Below are 12,807 nucleotides of genomic sequence, written 5' to 3'. Positions count from 1 at the left end.
CGGTCCGTAGTAACACGGGGCAAGCTTGCCCTTGGAGCCATCGGTAATACCAATAGCCGTTCTGTGATGAAGGCGAAGCCAAACCCATTCACCCACCTCAAAGGCAACATCACGATGCAACTTGTCATGCGAAGTCTTCATATAATCTTGAGCTTGCAACAACCGCTCCTTAATCTCTGCGAGAAACACATCATGGTGCTGGAGTTGTTTGTCCACTGCAACAACTCATGCCAGTCCGGGTTGATATGATGCCAATGTTGGTGGTTCACGTCCATATACCACCTGGAACGGTGTGGTGCGCAGCGCCGACTGGTAGGATGTGTTGAAACAATATTCAGCCCAAGGAAGCCACCTAAGCCAGATGCGGGGGCGATCCCCAGCCAAACATCGCAGATAAACACCAAGCACCCTGTTGGCAACCTCGGACTGCCCATCCATTTGCGGCCGAAACGCAGAGCTAAGACGAAGCTTGACACCAGCCAAAGAAAAAAGTTCAGTCCAAAGGGTGCTTGTAAAGACAGGATCTCGATCACTCACAATTGAGGAAGGGAACCCATGCAGCTTGACAATGTTGTCGAAGAATGCTTGAGCCACTGTTAACGTGGTATAAAGATGTCCCAGCGGCACAAAATGCACCATCTTGGATAACCGATCCACCACAGTCAGCACCACCGATTTGCCGCCCACCCATGGAAAACCCTCCACAAAATCCATGGAGATGTCAGACCACACCGTTGATGGAATGTCCAGAGGCTGCAATAACCCAGCTAGATGAAGATGCTCAGTCTTGTTTCTTTGACACACCAAACAACCACGAATGTACTCACGCACACGTGCTGTTGCGCGGGGACTGTAGAACAAAGCTCGCAACCGAACTAGGGTCTTTTGCACACCTTCATGACCCGTACCATGAGCATGGTCAAGGAGCTGGGGCCAGAACGTGGAGGAGTCAGGGACAAAGATCTTGCCCTGATATAGGACGAAGCCATCCACCTCTGACCAACCCTCCCCAGCAGAACCCGCCGAGATCTCTTGCCGCTTGGATAAAATCTCCGGCAATGATGCAGACTCGCACCTGAATTCCTCAAACTCCGGCCGCGAGACAGAATGTAGAGGAAAGCCAGCTCGTGCTCGTCACGGCGCGATAAGGCGTCAGCCGCTGCGTTCATCTTGCCCGGCTTATACTCCACCTGAAAACTGTAACCAAACAGTTTGCTTACCCAAGTATGTTGCGGTATTGTGGAGAGCCATTGATGGAGTAGATGCTTTAGGCTGCAATGGTCAGTGCGCACCACGAACTCCCGCGTCCAAAGATACGGTCGCCAGTGACGTACGACCTTAACCAGCCCGATGAGTTCACGCTCGTACGCCGCGAGCTTGGCGTGCTGCGGGGCAACGGGACGACTGAAGAATGCGATCGGACCCTCACCCTGATGGAGGACCGCGCCAAAGCCCGACCCAGAGGCGTCGCAATCGACTACGAACGCCTTCTCGAAGTCCGGCAGCTGGAGTACCGGAGCCATGGTCAGTGCGTGCTTGAGGGCTTCAAATTCTTATGTCGCCGCTGCTGTCCACTGGAACGCCTCACGCTTGAGAAGAGCTGTCAATGGAGATGCAATGACACCATAGTTGTGGATGAAACGACGGTAATAGCCGGTCAAGCCCATAAAACCACGAAGCACCTTGATGGAGCGCGGTAGCGGCCATGCCTGCACCGCACTGATCTTGTCTGTATCCATGGCGACCACGCCATTAGCAATGACATGCCCGAGGTACTGAACACGCTGCTCCCCAAAAGAACACTTGGAACGTTTCAAGATGAGGCCATGTTGCCGGAGCGCCAAGAAAACCGAGCGTACATGATGCAGGCGTTTTGACCAAGATTTACTGAATATGTGTTGACGCTCCTTAGCGCCCCCGATTTGTATACCGCAAGCGCACGGTTCGTGTAGCTTTTCCCTTAGAGTATTCCCCCAAGGTTTATCAATCCACGGAACCAAAGATACAAGAAACAATCTACTAGCATAGAGATTCCTTTGTGTTGAGATGGTGAAAAACGAATATAATCTATTAAAAACGACAAACACCGAAGGTAGCAAGAGAAAGTTAGAGATAACCAATCTAGATCACCTAGATCATGCATATGTTGTAGTTCCAGCTAGATGTAGTGAAGTAAGATAGATGTGAATCTCAATGAAAAGCATCTTTAAACTCAAAATCTCCAATCCGATCCCTCGATACCCCCACCTACTCAGTGGCAACGCCCTGTCACGACGCCCCCCTTTGGACGAAAGTACCCTGAAGCAAGTCGAAACCCCTTTGGTAGTTCCGCCATGAACCTCTAGCCACCATGACTACAAGATCATGCTAAGCGATCTATCTCGATAATAGATCTAGGATGAAGCAAACCCAAAGAAAAGAATGAAATCGAAAGAAAGAACATGGTCGCTAAACATTCGGAATCATAAATAACTTCACCATGAATGATTGTACATCACAAGATCACAACTGGGGCCCTACCTTGATCTTGATGATCCTAGCTCCAGAACTCCGATGTGGTTTTCCTTGTAAGGTTCCCACGTCGGCTAGGGAAGCCCCTAGACAACTAGCATGACCCTCGGCTCTCCGAGAGGTGTCCCTCTATCTTCTCTACTCCTTGGCATTGTCTCCCGAATTGATCTCAGCGTGAACCTTGGGGAGGTGTCTTTAAATAGCCTCAGGGAACCCTAGGTCAAAGGGGAGGCCGAACCGCCTCAAAAAGGGGCTGGGCCGGCCAGCCCAATGGACCCAGGCCGGCCGGCCTGGCCCATTTCTTCGCCGCCTCGTGTCCTCCTTTCTCCGCAAGTGTCCTGGAGTCTTCTAGAGTTTATGCCTTTCACGATTGCACCCCATTAGACGTCGTTATCTTTGAGATTTCTTCGAGAAAAAGGATAGGATGGAAAATCCTTCATTAAATCTCTCTTTGCTTTGCTTAGCCCCGAAGTATCTTGATCTTATCTTGTGGGCTTTGTCCTTTGTGCTTCATTAGAGGGTGGATGTGCACGAACGGGCCTCTAATCATCACGACCTTCGGTCCTTTGTTCGGGGTTTGGCCTTCGTCTTTCTTCATTGTCATCGCGTGATCGTGGGCCTCATCATTTTGTGCTCCAAAATTGGTCAAAAACCTGCAAAAACGAAGTACCTCCAAAATATATGTGCAAACGCGAAAACGACCAATAATTGGGCCGAGGTTAGGATGGTTAGTGATTTTGATATTAAATTAATGCCATTATCAAAGTTAAATAGGGGATAAAATGGATACTTAAGGAGCGACAACATTCCCCCATGCTTAAACCTTGCTCGTCCTCGAGTAAGTCTTTGATAAAAAACAGCTTTGCCTTTCAGTGTCCAATCCCTGCACTTGATCATACACGAGAAAACACAATGCTCCCAAAAATATTTTGCAGTTAATAGTTCAAGTTGTAACCATCTTTTTCAATGTGGAAGGTAGATACAAGTTAAATGCTTCCCCACAATTATTAAGCACATGCTCTCAAAATTAAACAAGTCTCAGAATTAAGAAAGTAAGTTCCATAAGTAATGCTAAATCAAGATCAAAAATTTAAACCTCATTGCAATTTGATCATGGAAACTCTCAGCTCATCTTGTCTCTCAAACTTGCTAGAACTTTCTCCTTTCTTTCTCTCATATGTATGTGTGAGGCTTTATCTGGAGCTCTGGAAAGGTTAGTCCTAACAAAAGATATTATAATTAAGATATTATCAAAACAAGAAATACTTCTTATGGATTTACCGAGACTCGTCAAAAAGACCATTGGAAAATATTTTTTATTATGGAGAGGGAGAGAATGGAACACACACTTTAGATGGTGGACATGTGCAAATGGCAACGGTTGATCCCAAGGCACAACTGAAGTCCTTGTTATCGGATTGCACATGGTTGGAATAATTGAGTATAGAATAATCTTTAAAGTACTTGGAGTTTAATGAAGCAAACGGGACCGAGGGGCTTTTCATCATCATTCATCATTTTTTTTCTTTTCTCTCTCCTTTTTTTCTTTCTTTCTTTTTTTTTGCTCCTCAGAACCGTTGGCAACACAATGCACTTACTCCACCTTCCCCCCATGCTTGAACGTTTGCTTGTCCTCAAGCAATGAAGTGATGATAACTTGATGGAGTGAGTGCACAAAACCTTTATCAATTCTCTGGACTCAACTTTGGAATTAAAGGGAGCATCTCCACGTGAAAGATTGAAGCCAACAGAGGAGGAAAAGGGGCAGGCCGGCCGGCCTAGGGGTGTTGGGCCGGCCGGCCTACTGTCTGTAGGCCTCCAATTCTTTGGATTTTTCTTCTGTGAACTCTTTGATGCTTCCCAAGCTTATGTTTTACTGAATTTTGCTCTTAATTCCACTATTTTGCCGTTGAAATAAAAATATATACTCAATATATAGGTTGTGGTCAAGGAGGTGTTTCACAAAAAGATGTTTTTGGTTAAGGGTGGATATCCAGCGAGGTTTGCGATGTTCCTGGTATAGAAACTCATAATGCATGGATAGAATGACTAGCAAAAGAGAGGTACGCAAAAATACGGAATGGTCAGCTTCTTAGTCTCGTACCAAAGAAGATAAATCCTGAATTAATTCACCTGAAAATAATTCTTGCTCTATGGTTTGTTATGATATATCATTTAGGCTTGTAGAAGGGTAGAGCAATTGCAAAAGGTATCATTGACAAGGTTAGCTCAAAATTAAATCCAAATTAAATTTTCCTTGACAAGCTTAAGTAAGAGAGCAAGAATAAAAGATATGGGTCTTAATTTATCATAACCTCCACAATTGAATTAGCCGGCATTTAATTAATTTTCAGATCATGTTAGAGAGAGCATTAGTTTAATCATGCATAAACCAAGCACAAGAAAGTAGACAAGGCGGCAACGATCATCATATTTTATCATGGCACAAACTTTCTATCATCATTACTAACCATAACATTAAAGCGTGGGTGATGTATTTATTTATCATGGTGATGAAAACAAAAGAAAGCAAATTGCACACATGCTGAAATAAATAAAACAGAAAATTGCTACGCACACACAAGCTTGCACACATGCTGAAAATAAATGAAAAGAAATAGAAAAATCCAAACCACACGTGCGAGTATTTTATTCATGGTCTTGTCGTCGATCACTCTCCTTGATTGTCTCTTGCATTGTATCCTTGGTCATAATACTGCTGAAATGCTCCTCTATTAAATTGTTCCAGTGGCGCCAGGCCTAGGAGTCCCATTTGATATGCAATTCCAGTGGTTCCATCTTCTAGTTGGCTTGTGTGCCTCCGGATGGCGTCAATGTCTTCCATGTTTCTTCTTGCATAGGCACCCATGATTCTCATTCCTTGTTCCGGTTGAGGGAGGTCAAAAAATTTTGCTCCAAATGACGGGTCGGGCGTTTCTCCTTGGTATGATGGGGGTGGGTAGCCGTAGTTGCTAAATGGTGGGGGCACCGCCGCAGCATGCCCCATGCTTGATCTTGGTTCCCTTCCCATTGACTCGTCCATCCTTGCGAGTATCCTTGTCCACTTGATGCACCTTGAAATTCATTCCTCCAATAAGCGGAACTTGGCGGTGGAAGGTCTACTTCCAAGTCTTCTTGTTGTGCTGATGCCGTTGTTCCTTCAATTAACCTTCCTCTTTTTGATTTCTTCACCTTTTTTCCAATATTTTCAACTCGCCAATCAGTCCTCCCTCTTGCGAATAATTTCAGCCTTAGATCGGGGAGGGAAATATCCATCTCAGAAATAGTGAATCCCTTCTTTTCATCCCCTCCGATATAATGGCCTTGCCTCAAATGTTCAATCCCAATATCTCTTCCCGGGACATAATATTTTTGGATCAATCATAACCTCGGATTCATGGCTCGGGCTATCATTTGTGAGATAACACCCCGAACCAACTTCTCTCGTACCGGATGATGCTTCACAAATACACCTTTCAACCATGATGTAGGTGGGATCAATCACTTGCTTCTTCACCAATGCAGCATACATCCAATTTAATTCTTGGTCGGTGACCTTCGATTCTCTCATCCTCCCGAGAATTCTTTTGCTCAACCAAGAGTGGAATATTTGGAGGGTAACATTACTTATATTCTTCCTTTGGCGGTTGACATCTTTTGATATCTTTGTCCAAAATTCATCAAGCTCTCTATCTTCAACTTGCACCATTTCATATGCATTACTTTTGAATCCGAGCAAACTCCCTATTTCTCCATAGGTGATGACTTTTTCTTCATTCTTGAGCTGAAATTTCAGACATGGAACTTCTTCATCATCCACCACTTCCGTTGTTTTCTCCAGTGTCATGAACATCTCCAAAGCCACTTCTTCTTGCATGTCTACCGTGACACCGTCGGAAAATAACTTCCAACCGATGTTCTCCAAGAGTTTGTAGATGTCATGATGAAATCCCAACTTCTCCAATGCTTCATCATCAAAATCATAATTTGCTCGCAGCCTTCCCTTCATGAACTTGAGTCTTTCTTCTTCTTCCTTCGACAAGATAATAAATCCATATTCTGAATTCTTGGGCTTGTATGGTGGTGGTGCGGATGACCTTGTCGAACGCCGTGGAGGAGGTGGCATCCCTTCGGTGAATCTCATGGAGGAGCTTCTCGGGTCTCTCATCCCACCAAGGAGCAGCATGTCGCTCCTCGGTGCGGGGATGTCTTCATCCATGCTCCGCGGAGACTCGGAGACCGAGTGCCTCCGCGAAGAACTTGCCGATGCGCGGATGTCGATGACCGCGTCCTTCTCCTCCTGGTGACGAACCTCATGATGCAACTCATGGTGACTCCTTGCTGCACACACACAAAAACAAACACACCGGGGGTTTCTTACCGGCGGGAGAACAATATATTGAAGAGTGGAGCAAACTAGGATTTGTGGAGAATTTTCGAAGATTTTTGGAGTAGATTTTGTGGACGAATTTTTCAGGGCTCTAACTGATGTTTCTGGGTGAAGAACTTGAAGAACATAAGCAATGAACTGAGTGAGGAGCGTACCTGTCAAAGGGGAGCACCAGAGCACTTAAAAAGGGGCCAGGCCGGCCGGCCTAGGGCCTTGGGGCCGGCTGGCCTAGGGCCTTGGGGCCGGCCGGCCTAGGGCATTCCTGGCCCTCCTTCACTTCAATTTTCTCTGGTGGCTTGCTGGTGCAATTATTTACTTCTGTCCAGTACATCTTTCATGCTTTGCACTGTCCAAATCCTTTGAACTACTCCTTCTTTGCCTTTGATGTCCACTTGCAACATTATTTTCTCACTTTGTGTCATTTCCCTTGTCCCATGCTTAATCATTCATCACATGGTGCCATCTTTGCTGAAAATCACATGTCCTTCCCATGCATGGCTGCTCCCTCCTTTGGATCATTTGCATGTGGTGGTAGGTAGAGAGCACAATTCCTTCCCGTGAACTCACTTTGATCAATGGATGTTAATCAATCACATAAACCCTATCTAAATCATGCTTAGATGTTTAATCCTCCTCTAACTTCGAAATTTCAGAATTGACTCAAAGCATGCAATGAGTTTAAATGAGTAATCAGAGGGGAATTGAAACATCTTTACATTTGTAAGTCGAAAAATATTTCCCGACTACATTAATTTTGGTTGCACCGGAACTGTTCACTTTCATGAATTGATAGCGAACAGTCTCGAATTCAACCGTGGGTCTTGGGTTTAGGTTCTAATTTTTGCCAAAATGAGAGAGAGATTTTTGAAAAAGAGAATAATTAAGGTTAGGAAAATTCTAGTCTTATGGTAATGAAACTGAAAATTCTCTCTATGTTTATGTGAACCTACGCATCAAGAATTTAAGTAATATAAACATAGCACGGCTCTACTCGTGTGTTTTATCTCAACTTGGTCCGGCCGTCATGGACAGGACGGTCGCCAAAAATGGGTATGGAATTTTGGATGTGGCTTTCTCAAGAAGAGGCAAATAAATCATAGGATGGCTCATGCCATTGGTTTAAAATAAGAAACAACATCAAAATGACCGAGCGAATAAAATCCAAATCGAATTGTTCGACCGAACGACCAATTGTTCAAAAGTATATCATGTTCTTGCGTAGCAAAATTCTCGACTCACTTTATAGTCTATAGCTAGACTTTCTTCTTCTTCACTTCGGACCAACGCTCGGTGATGGCGCTGCAGTCTTGGGTACCCACTTCTGCAAAATTCGTGGTGCGGGTTTGTCTTCTAGGTTAGTCGTCTTTTTGGTCTTCACAGGCGGGCTTTTAGCTTTCTTCTTGACGGGTGCAGCGATCTTCTTTGTCGCGATGGATGCGACAACTTCTATCTCCTTCTTCGCTTCCTTCTTGTTCGGCTCCTCCTCTTTATTTGGCTTCTCCTCTGTGATACGGCGGTGAGACGGAACATATTTGACATTGATCACGTTGCATACCTCGAGGCGTGGACAAAACTTGAATTCGCTTGTGGTGCCATTAATGTCGAACTTTATCTCCCCCTTGCCAACGTCGATGTTCGCCCTTGCGGTCTTGAGGAAAGGCCTCCCAAGTATGAGAGGCGCCTTGCTCCCTTCTCCCATATCGAGAATCACAAAGTCAACGGGGACTAAGTGTTCTTCAATCTTCACGGGTACGTGTAAGGAACATGGCACCATTTATGCCATTTCAAGTGATTTTGGTGATCAAATGACAACACAACACTTGGACTAATATGATTGTTAAGATGACCATTCTCAGGCTTTTAGGTTCAAGTGATGACAAAGAGAAAGAAAAGATAGGCATAGCAAGGCCCGGGGTTCCGCTACCCGGTTAGCGGACGGGGGTCGAGGGGGAGCCGCCCCTCGTGGGTCTCAGGGCAGCGCCTTGAAAGCTCTTCGGTTTGAAGCACCGGAAGAACCGACGCATGAAGCATCGGTGCATCCGATGGTTGTCGGAAGAACCGATGCCATGGCAGAAGAGAATCAAAGCCAAGTCAGCTTATGGGCACCGGATGAACCGACGGGTCAAAAAGGGGCATCGGTGCATTGGGCATCCTATGTTCCAGAGACGATGTCAAGAGCCCAGGAGAAGATTCTTCAGCACCGGTTCAACCGACGGTGCATCGGAGTATTGCGTCGGTGCAATGACGTCAGCGCCCAGGAGAAGATTCTTAAGCACCGGATGAACCGGTGATGCATCGGTACAAATCATCGGTTCAACCGGTGATCACTACGTCAGCTGTCAGGAGTTCAACGGCTACTTCGGGTTATGAGTGACCGGAAGAACCGACGCTACCTCAGCCAGAGGCATCGGTTCTTCCGGTGATACACAGAATTTTGCTGACCGTTGGAGCAACGGCTACAAGACTTGGTGGCCTATATATACGCCTCACCCCTGCCATTTGAAGTTTGCTGGAGTTGCTGGACATCCCACACACACCCAAGAACATCTCCAAGCCATACAAAAGCATCAAGATCATATCCTTAGCCCTTAGCACACTTTGAGAGTGTTGTGTAAAGGATTAGCTCTTAGTGAGTGAGATTGCAAGGCCTTGAGCCTTTGTGCTGTGGTTCTCTAGTGAACCAAAACAAGAGCTTGGTGCGCCGGCACCTTGGAGCGTGAAGCTCGCCGGCAACGTCATCGACCCTCCGACTTGGTGTGGAGCAGTGACGACATCTTTGTGCGGGGGACGTGGAGACCCCCCCCATCCTTTGTGGAGAAGCTCCTTAGTGGAACCCGGGGCCAAGGTGACCGTGATTGTGTTCACGGAAGAGACTTGGTGGCCGAGTAGCAATACTCTTAGTGAGTGCTACAACAACGTGGATGTAGGTGTGCCTTTGTGGCTAACCGAACCACGGGATAAACACCCGCATCAAGAGTTTGCTATCTCCTATCCCGCTCTTTAAGCTTCCGCATTTATTACTTGCAACCTTTGTGCCTTTATTTTCATAGAGTAGTTTCTTGTTAGGAAAGGCTATAGGGTGCATAACTCTTTTAGGATAGGGGTTTCACACTAGAACAACCTAGTTGCACATCTAGATAGCTTGTTTTAGTTTAAGTTTTGTGCAAACTAGTTGGAGCCATAGGTCAAAGTTTTTATTAGTGCCTAATTCACCCCCTCCCCCTCTTAGGCTAGAGCACCCGATCACTTTCAGTACGTCTTCGGCGATTCCCAAAGGATAGCGAACGGAATTGTCCGCTAACTCTAGGCACATGGCGGTGGGCTCCGGCTCCGGTAAGCGTAGCTTCTCGAACACATTCTTTGGCATGACGCTGACACTTGCACCGAGATCACAAAGTGCTCTTTCGAACATAAGGGATCCAATTGAACACAGGATGGTAGGACATCCGGGGTCCCTCTTCTTTTCAGGAGCTTCATTAGCGATTGCCGCTCTACATTCCTCGGTTAGCTTGACAGTGCTTGGCGGTATCTCGCGCTTGTTTCCCATGATGTCTTTGAAGTAGCGAGAATACGTCGGAACTTGTAGAGCGGCATATTGATGCTCAACCTACGTATCATGTCAACAAATTTGTTGAATTGCTCATCTTCATGTTTACCTTTGCAATATCGTGGCCTTGGCGGTAGAATCTTGGTGTCTATATCATCTAGCTCAAACTCCGGCTCTTCGGTGACTATCTCTGGCATAGGAGTAGGTGCCTTCTCCTTGATGATGGTCTCCACTTCAACTCTTAGCTTAGGCTTCCTTGCTCCCGCTGCATGTTCGGGTTCTTCGATCTCCTTTCCCGAGCGAGTTTGAATTGCCTTTGCCGTCTCCGGACTTTGAGGTTGCCCGGGCAATTTTCCTTCGTTGCTAGATAGGCGTCCGGCGAGCTGGGCTACTTGTATCTCTAGCATCTTCATCATGTTGAGTACTTGAAGGTTAGAGCTCCCGACCTCCATCACCTTGCCATCAATGTTCTCCAAGATCTTGTCCATAGCCTTGAACTTGGTGACGATGTCCTTGTTGATCTTGCCTTGCTCCTCCATGAACTCCTTCAATTGTATACGAAGAGGCACCGAGTTTTGAATGGAAGAGCTTGCATTAAATTGGGGTCTACCTTGCCCATAGCGGAAGTTGGGTGGCGGAATCCATTCTCCCTTCTTCATGTAGTCGAGCATCTTGGCTTTCTCCGGGCAATTCTTTTGGACATGGCCGTACTCTCCACATTCTTCACATGTAGACCTTGCTTCGGCCGCCTTCAAATCAATAGCTTGGGCTTCTGTTGGCGCTCCTTAAGTACCCATTTTATTATACAATTAGGAGTTGTTTTGGTAAATTCTTCGGGATGATTCATGTATTAACCCGCCACTTGGCACCCGAACTTAACCGTTTTCGATTTTATCCTGGATTTTGGAGCATGTTGCATTTTGACAGGAAATTGGACATTTTCGGAGATATTTTGACGCATGGTTTCAACTGGGCTAAGATGAGGAATAAGAGGAAGAGGCCACACGCGAAAGATGGGACCGGCCTAGCCCATTTCGGAGCCCAATCGGTCTCAGTTTTCTTCAGCACGAAGTATGCATCAACCCTAATCTATGTTTTACCAAAACTACCGACCATATCTGCCTATAAATACCCCAAAGCCGCCGTCAAAGAGGGGGATCGCAGAAGGATCGCAGAAGGACAGCAGAAAAGATCTAGAGGATCCAGAGAAGAGCATCCAGAGATGCATTCGAGTTAGACACAAGAGAAAGGCGACACCGGAGGCCTCATCGTCCCTCGGCGCCGCTGCAAGTTGAAGGACAACAAGGGATCCATCCCTTGCCGGAGATTTCACCACCATGATCGACTACGCTTCGCCTAGCTTCATGGGGTAAAGTCCTCATTTGTTCATGGGGTTGAAAGGAGGTCTTGAGTTGTAATTGCCGAATCCTTTATGAGATTGATCTATCACGATTCTTGTTGATGATGCTTTGATGCCTAATAGTTCGCGACTTGGCTTTGGGTTTGCTTTGCTCTTGCATGGTTTACTTAGATTACATCAACTATCGTGTTCTTGTTGATTCGTTACCGATTATCCTCGTGTAGTGACAGTATGCGGGAGGGAAAGTTTTTGATCATGGAACACACCTTTGGTAGATTAGATCCGTTCTTCGTTGCTTGGCGATTACATCTCTAGTGATCCTAGACCCTATGGACAAATGCTCTTCATATCTTGTGCACACACCTACCATTGCTCACTAGTCTAGATTAGATTAGATTGGTTAGATTAGATCTATTTCACATTCATACACTCAATATAAATCTTTTACCAACATCATTAGTGCTTAGTTAAGCATAGTAATACACTTGTTCCGTGGATTGATAAACCTTGGGGGAATACTCTAAGGGAAAAGCTACACGATCCGTGCGCTTGCGGTACGTAAATTGGTGCTTTAAGAAGCGTCAACAGCTTCTCTCTTTTCCAATTCCATCTTCTCCAACCTTCTCATGAGCAAGTCGATCTTCCCTTCTAGCACTTCTTCACGTTCCACTTGCAATACACTCTTCGCAGCGCCCACGGCTTGGAGTGGTTGTAGGCGTCCCGATGATGCCCATGCGTCATTGTCTGCCACCTTCTTGAATAGCTTGAAAACTTGAGTAGGCGTGAGCTGAATGATAGAACCTCTGGCCGATGTGTCAATGATCCCCCTTGATGCAGTAATGAGGCCTTGATAGAACTTCTGGACCACATCCTCCCTTGAGAACTTGTGATGAGGTACGGCGCGGATGTAGTCGTTGAAGCACTCATAGGCTTCCGCAATAGTCTCCATCGGGGCTTGCGCGAATGTTGCAATCTTGTTGCATAGAATCTGGGTCTTGC

This window comes from Panicum virgatum, chromosome 2K (genome assembly GCF_016808335.1).
Source record: "Panicum virgatum strain AP13 chromosome 2K, P.virgatum_v5, whole genome shotgun sequence".
NCBI lineage: Eukaryota > Viridiplantae > Streptophyta > Magnoliopsida > Poales > Poaceae > Panicum > Panicum virgatum.
Note: the sequence above shows the minus strand (reverse complement) of the source record.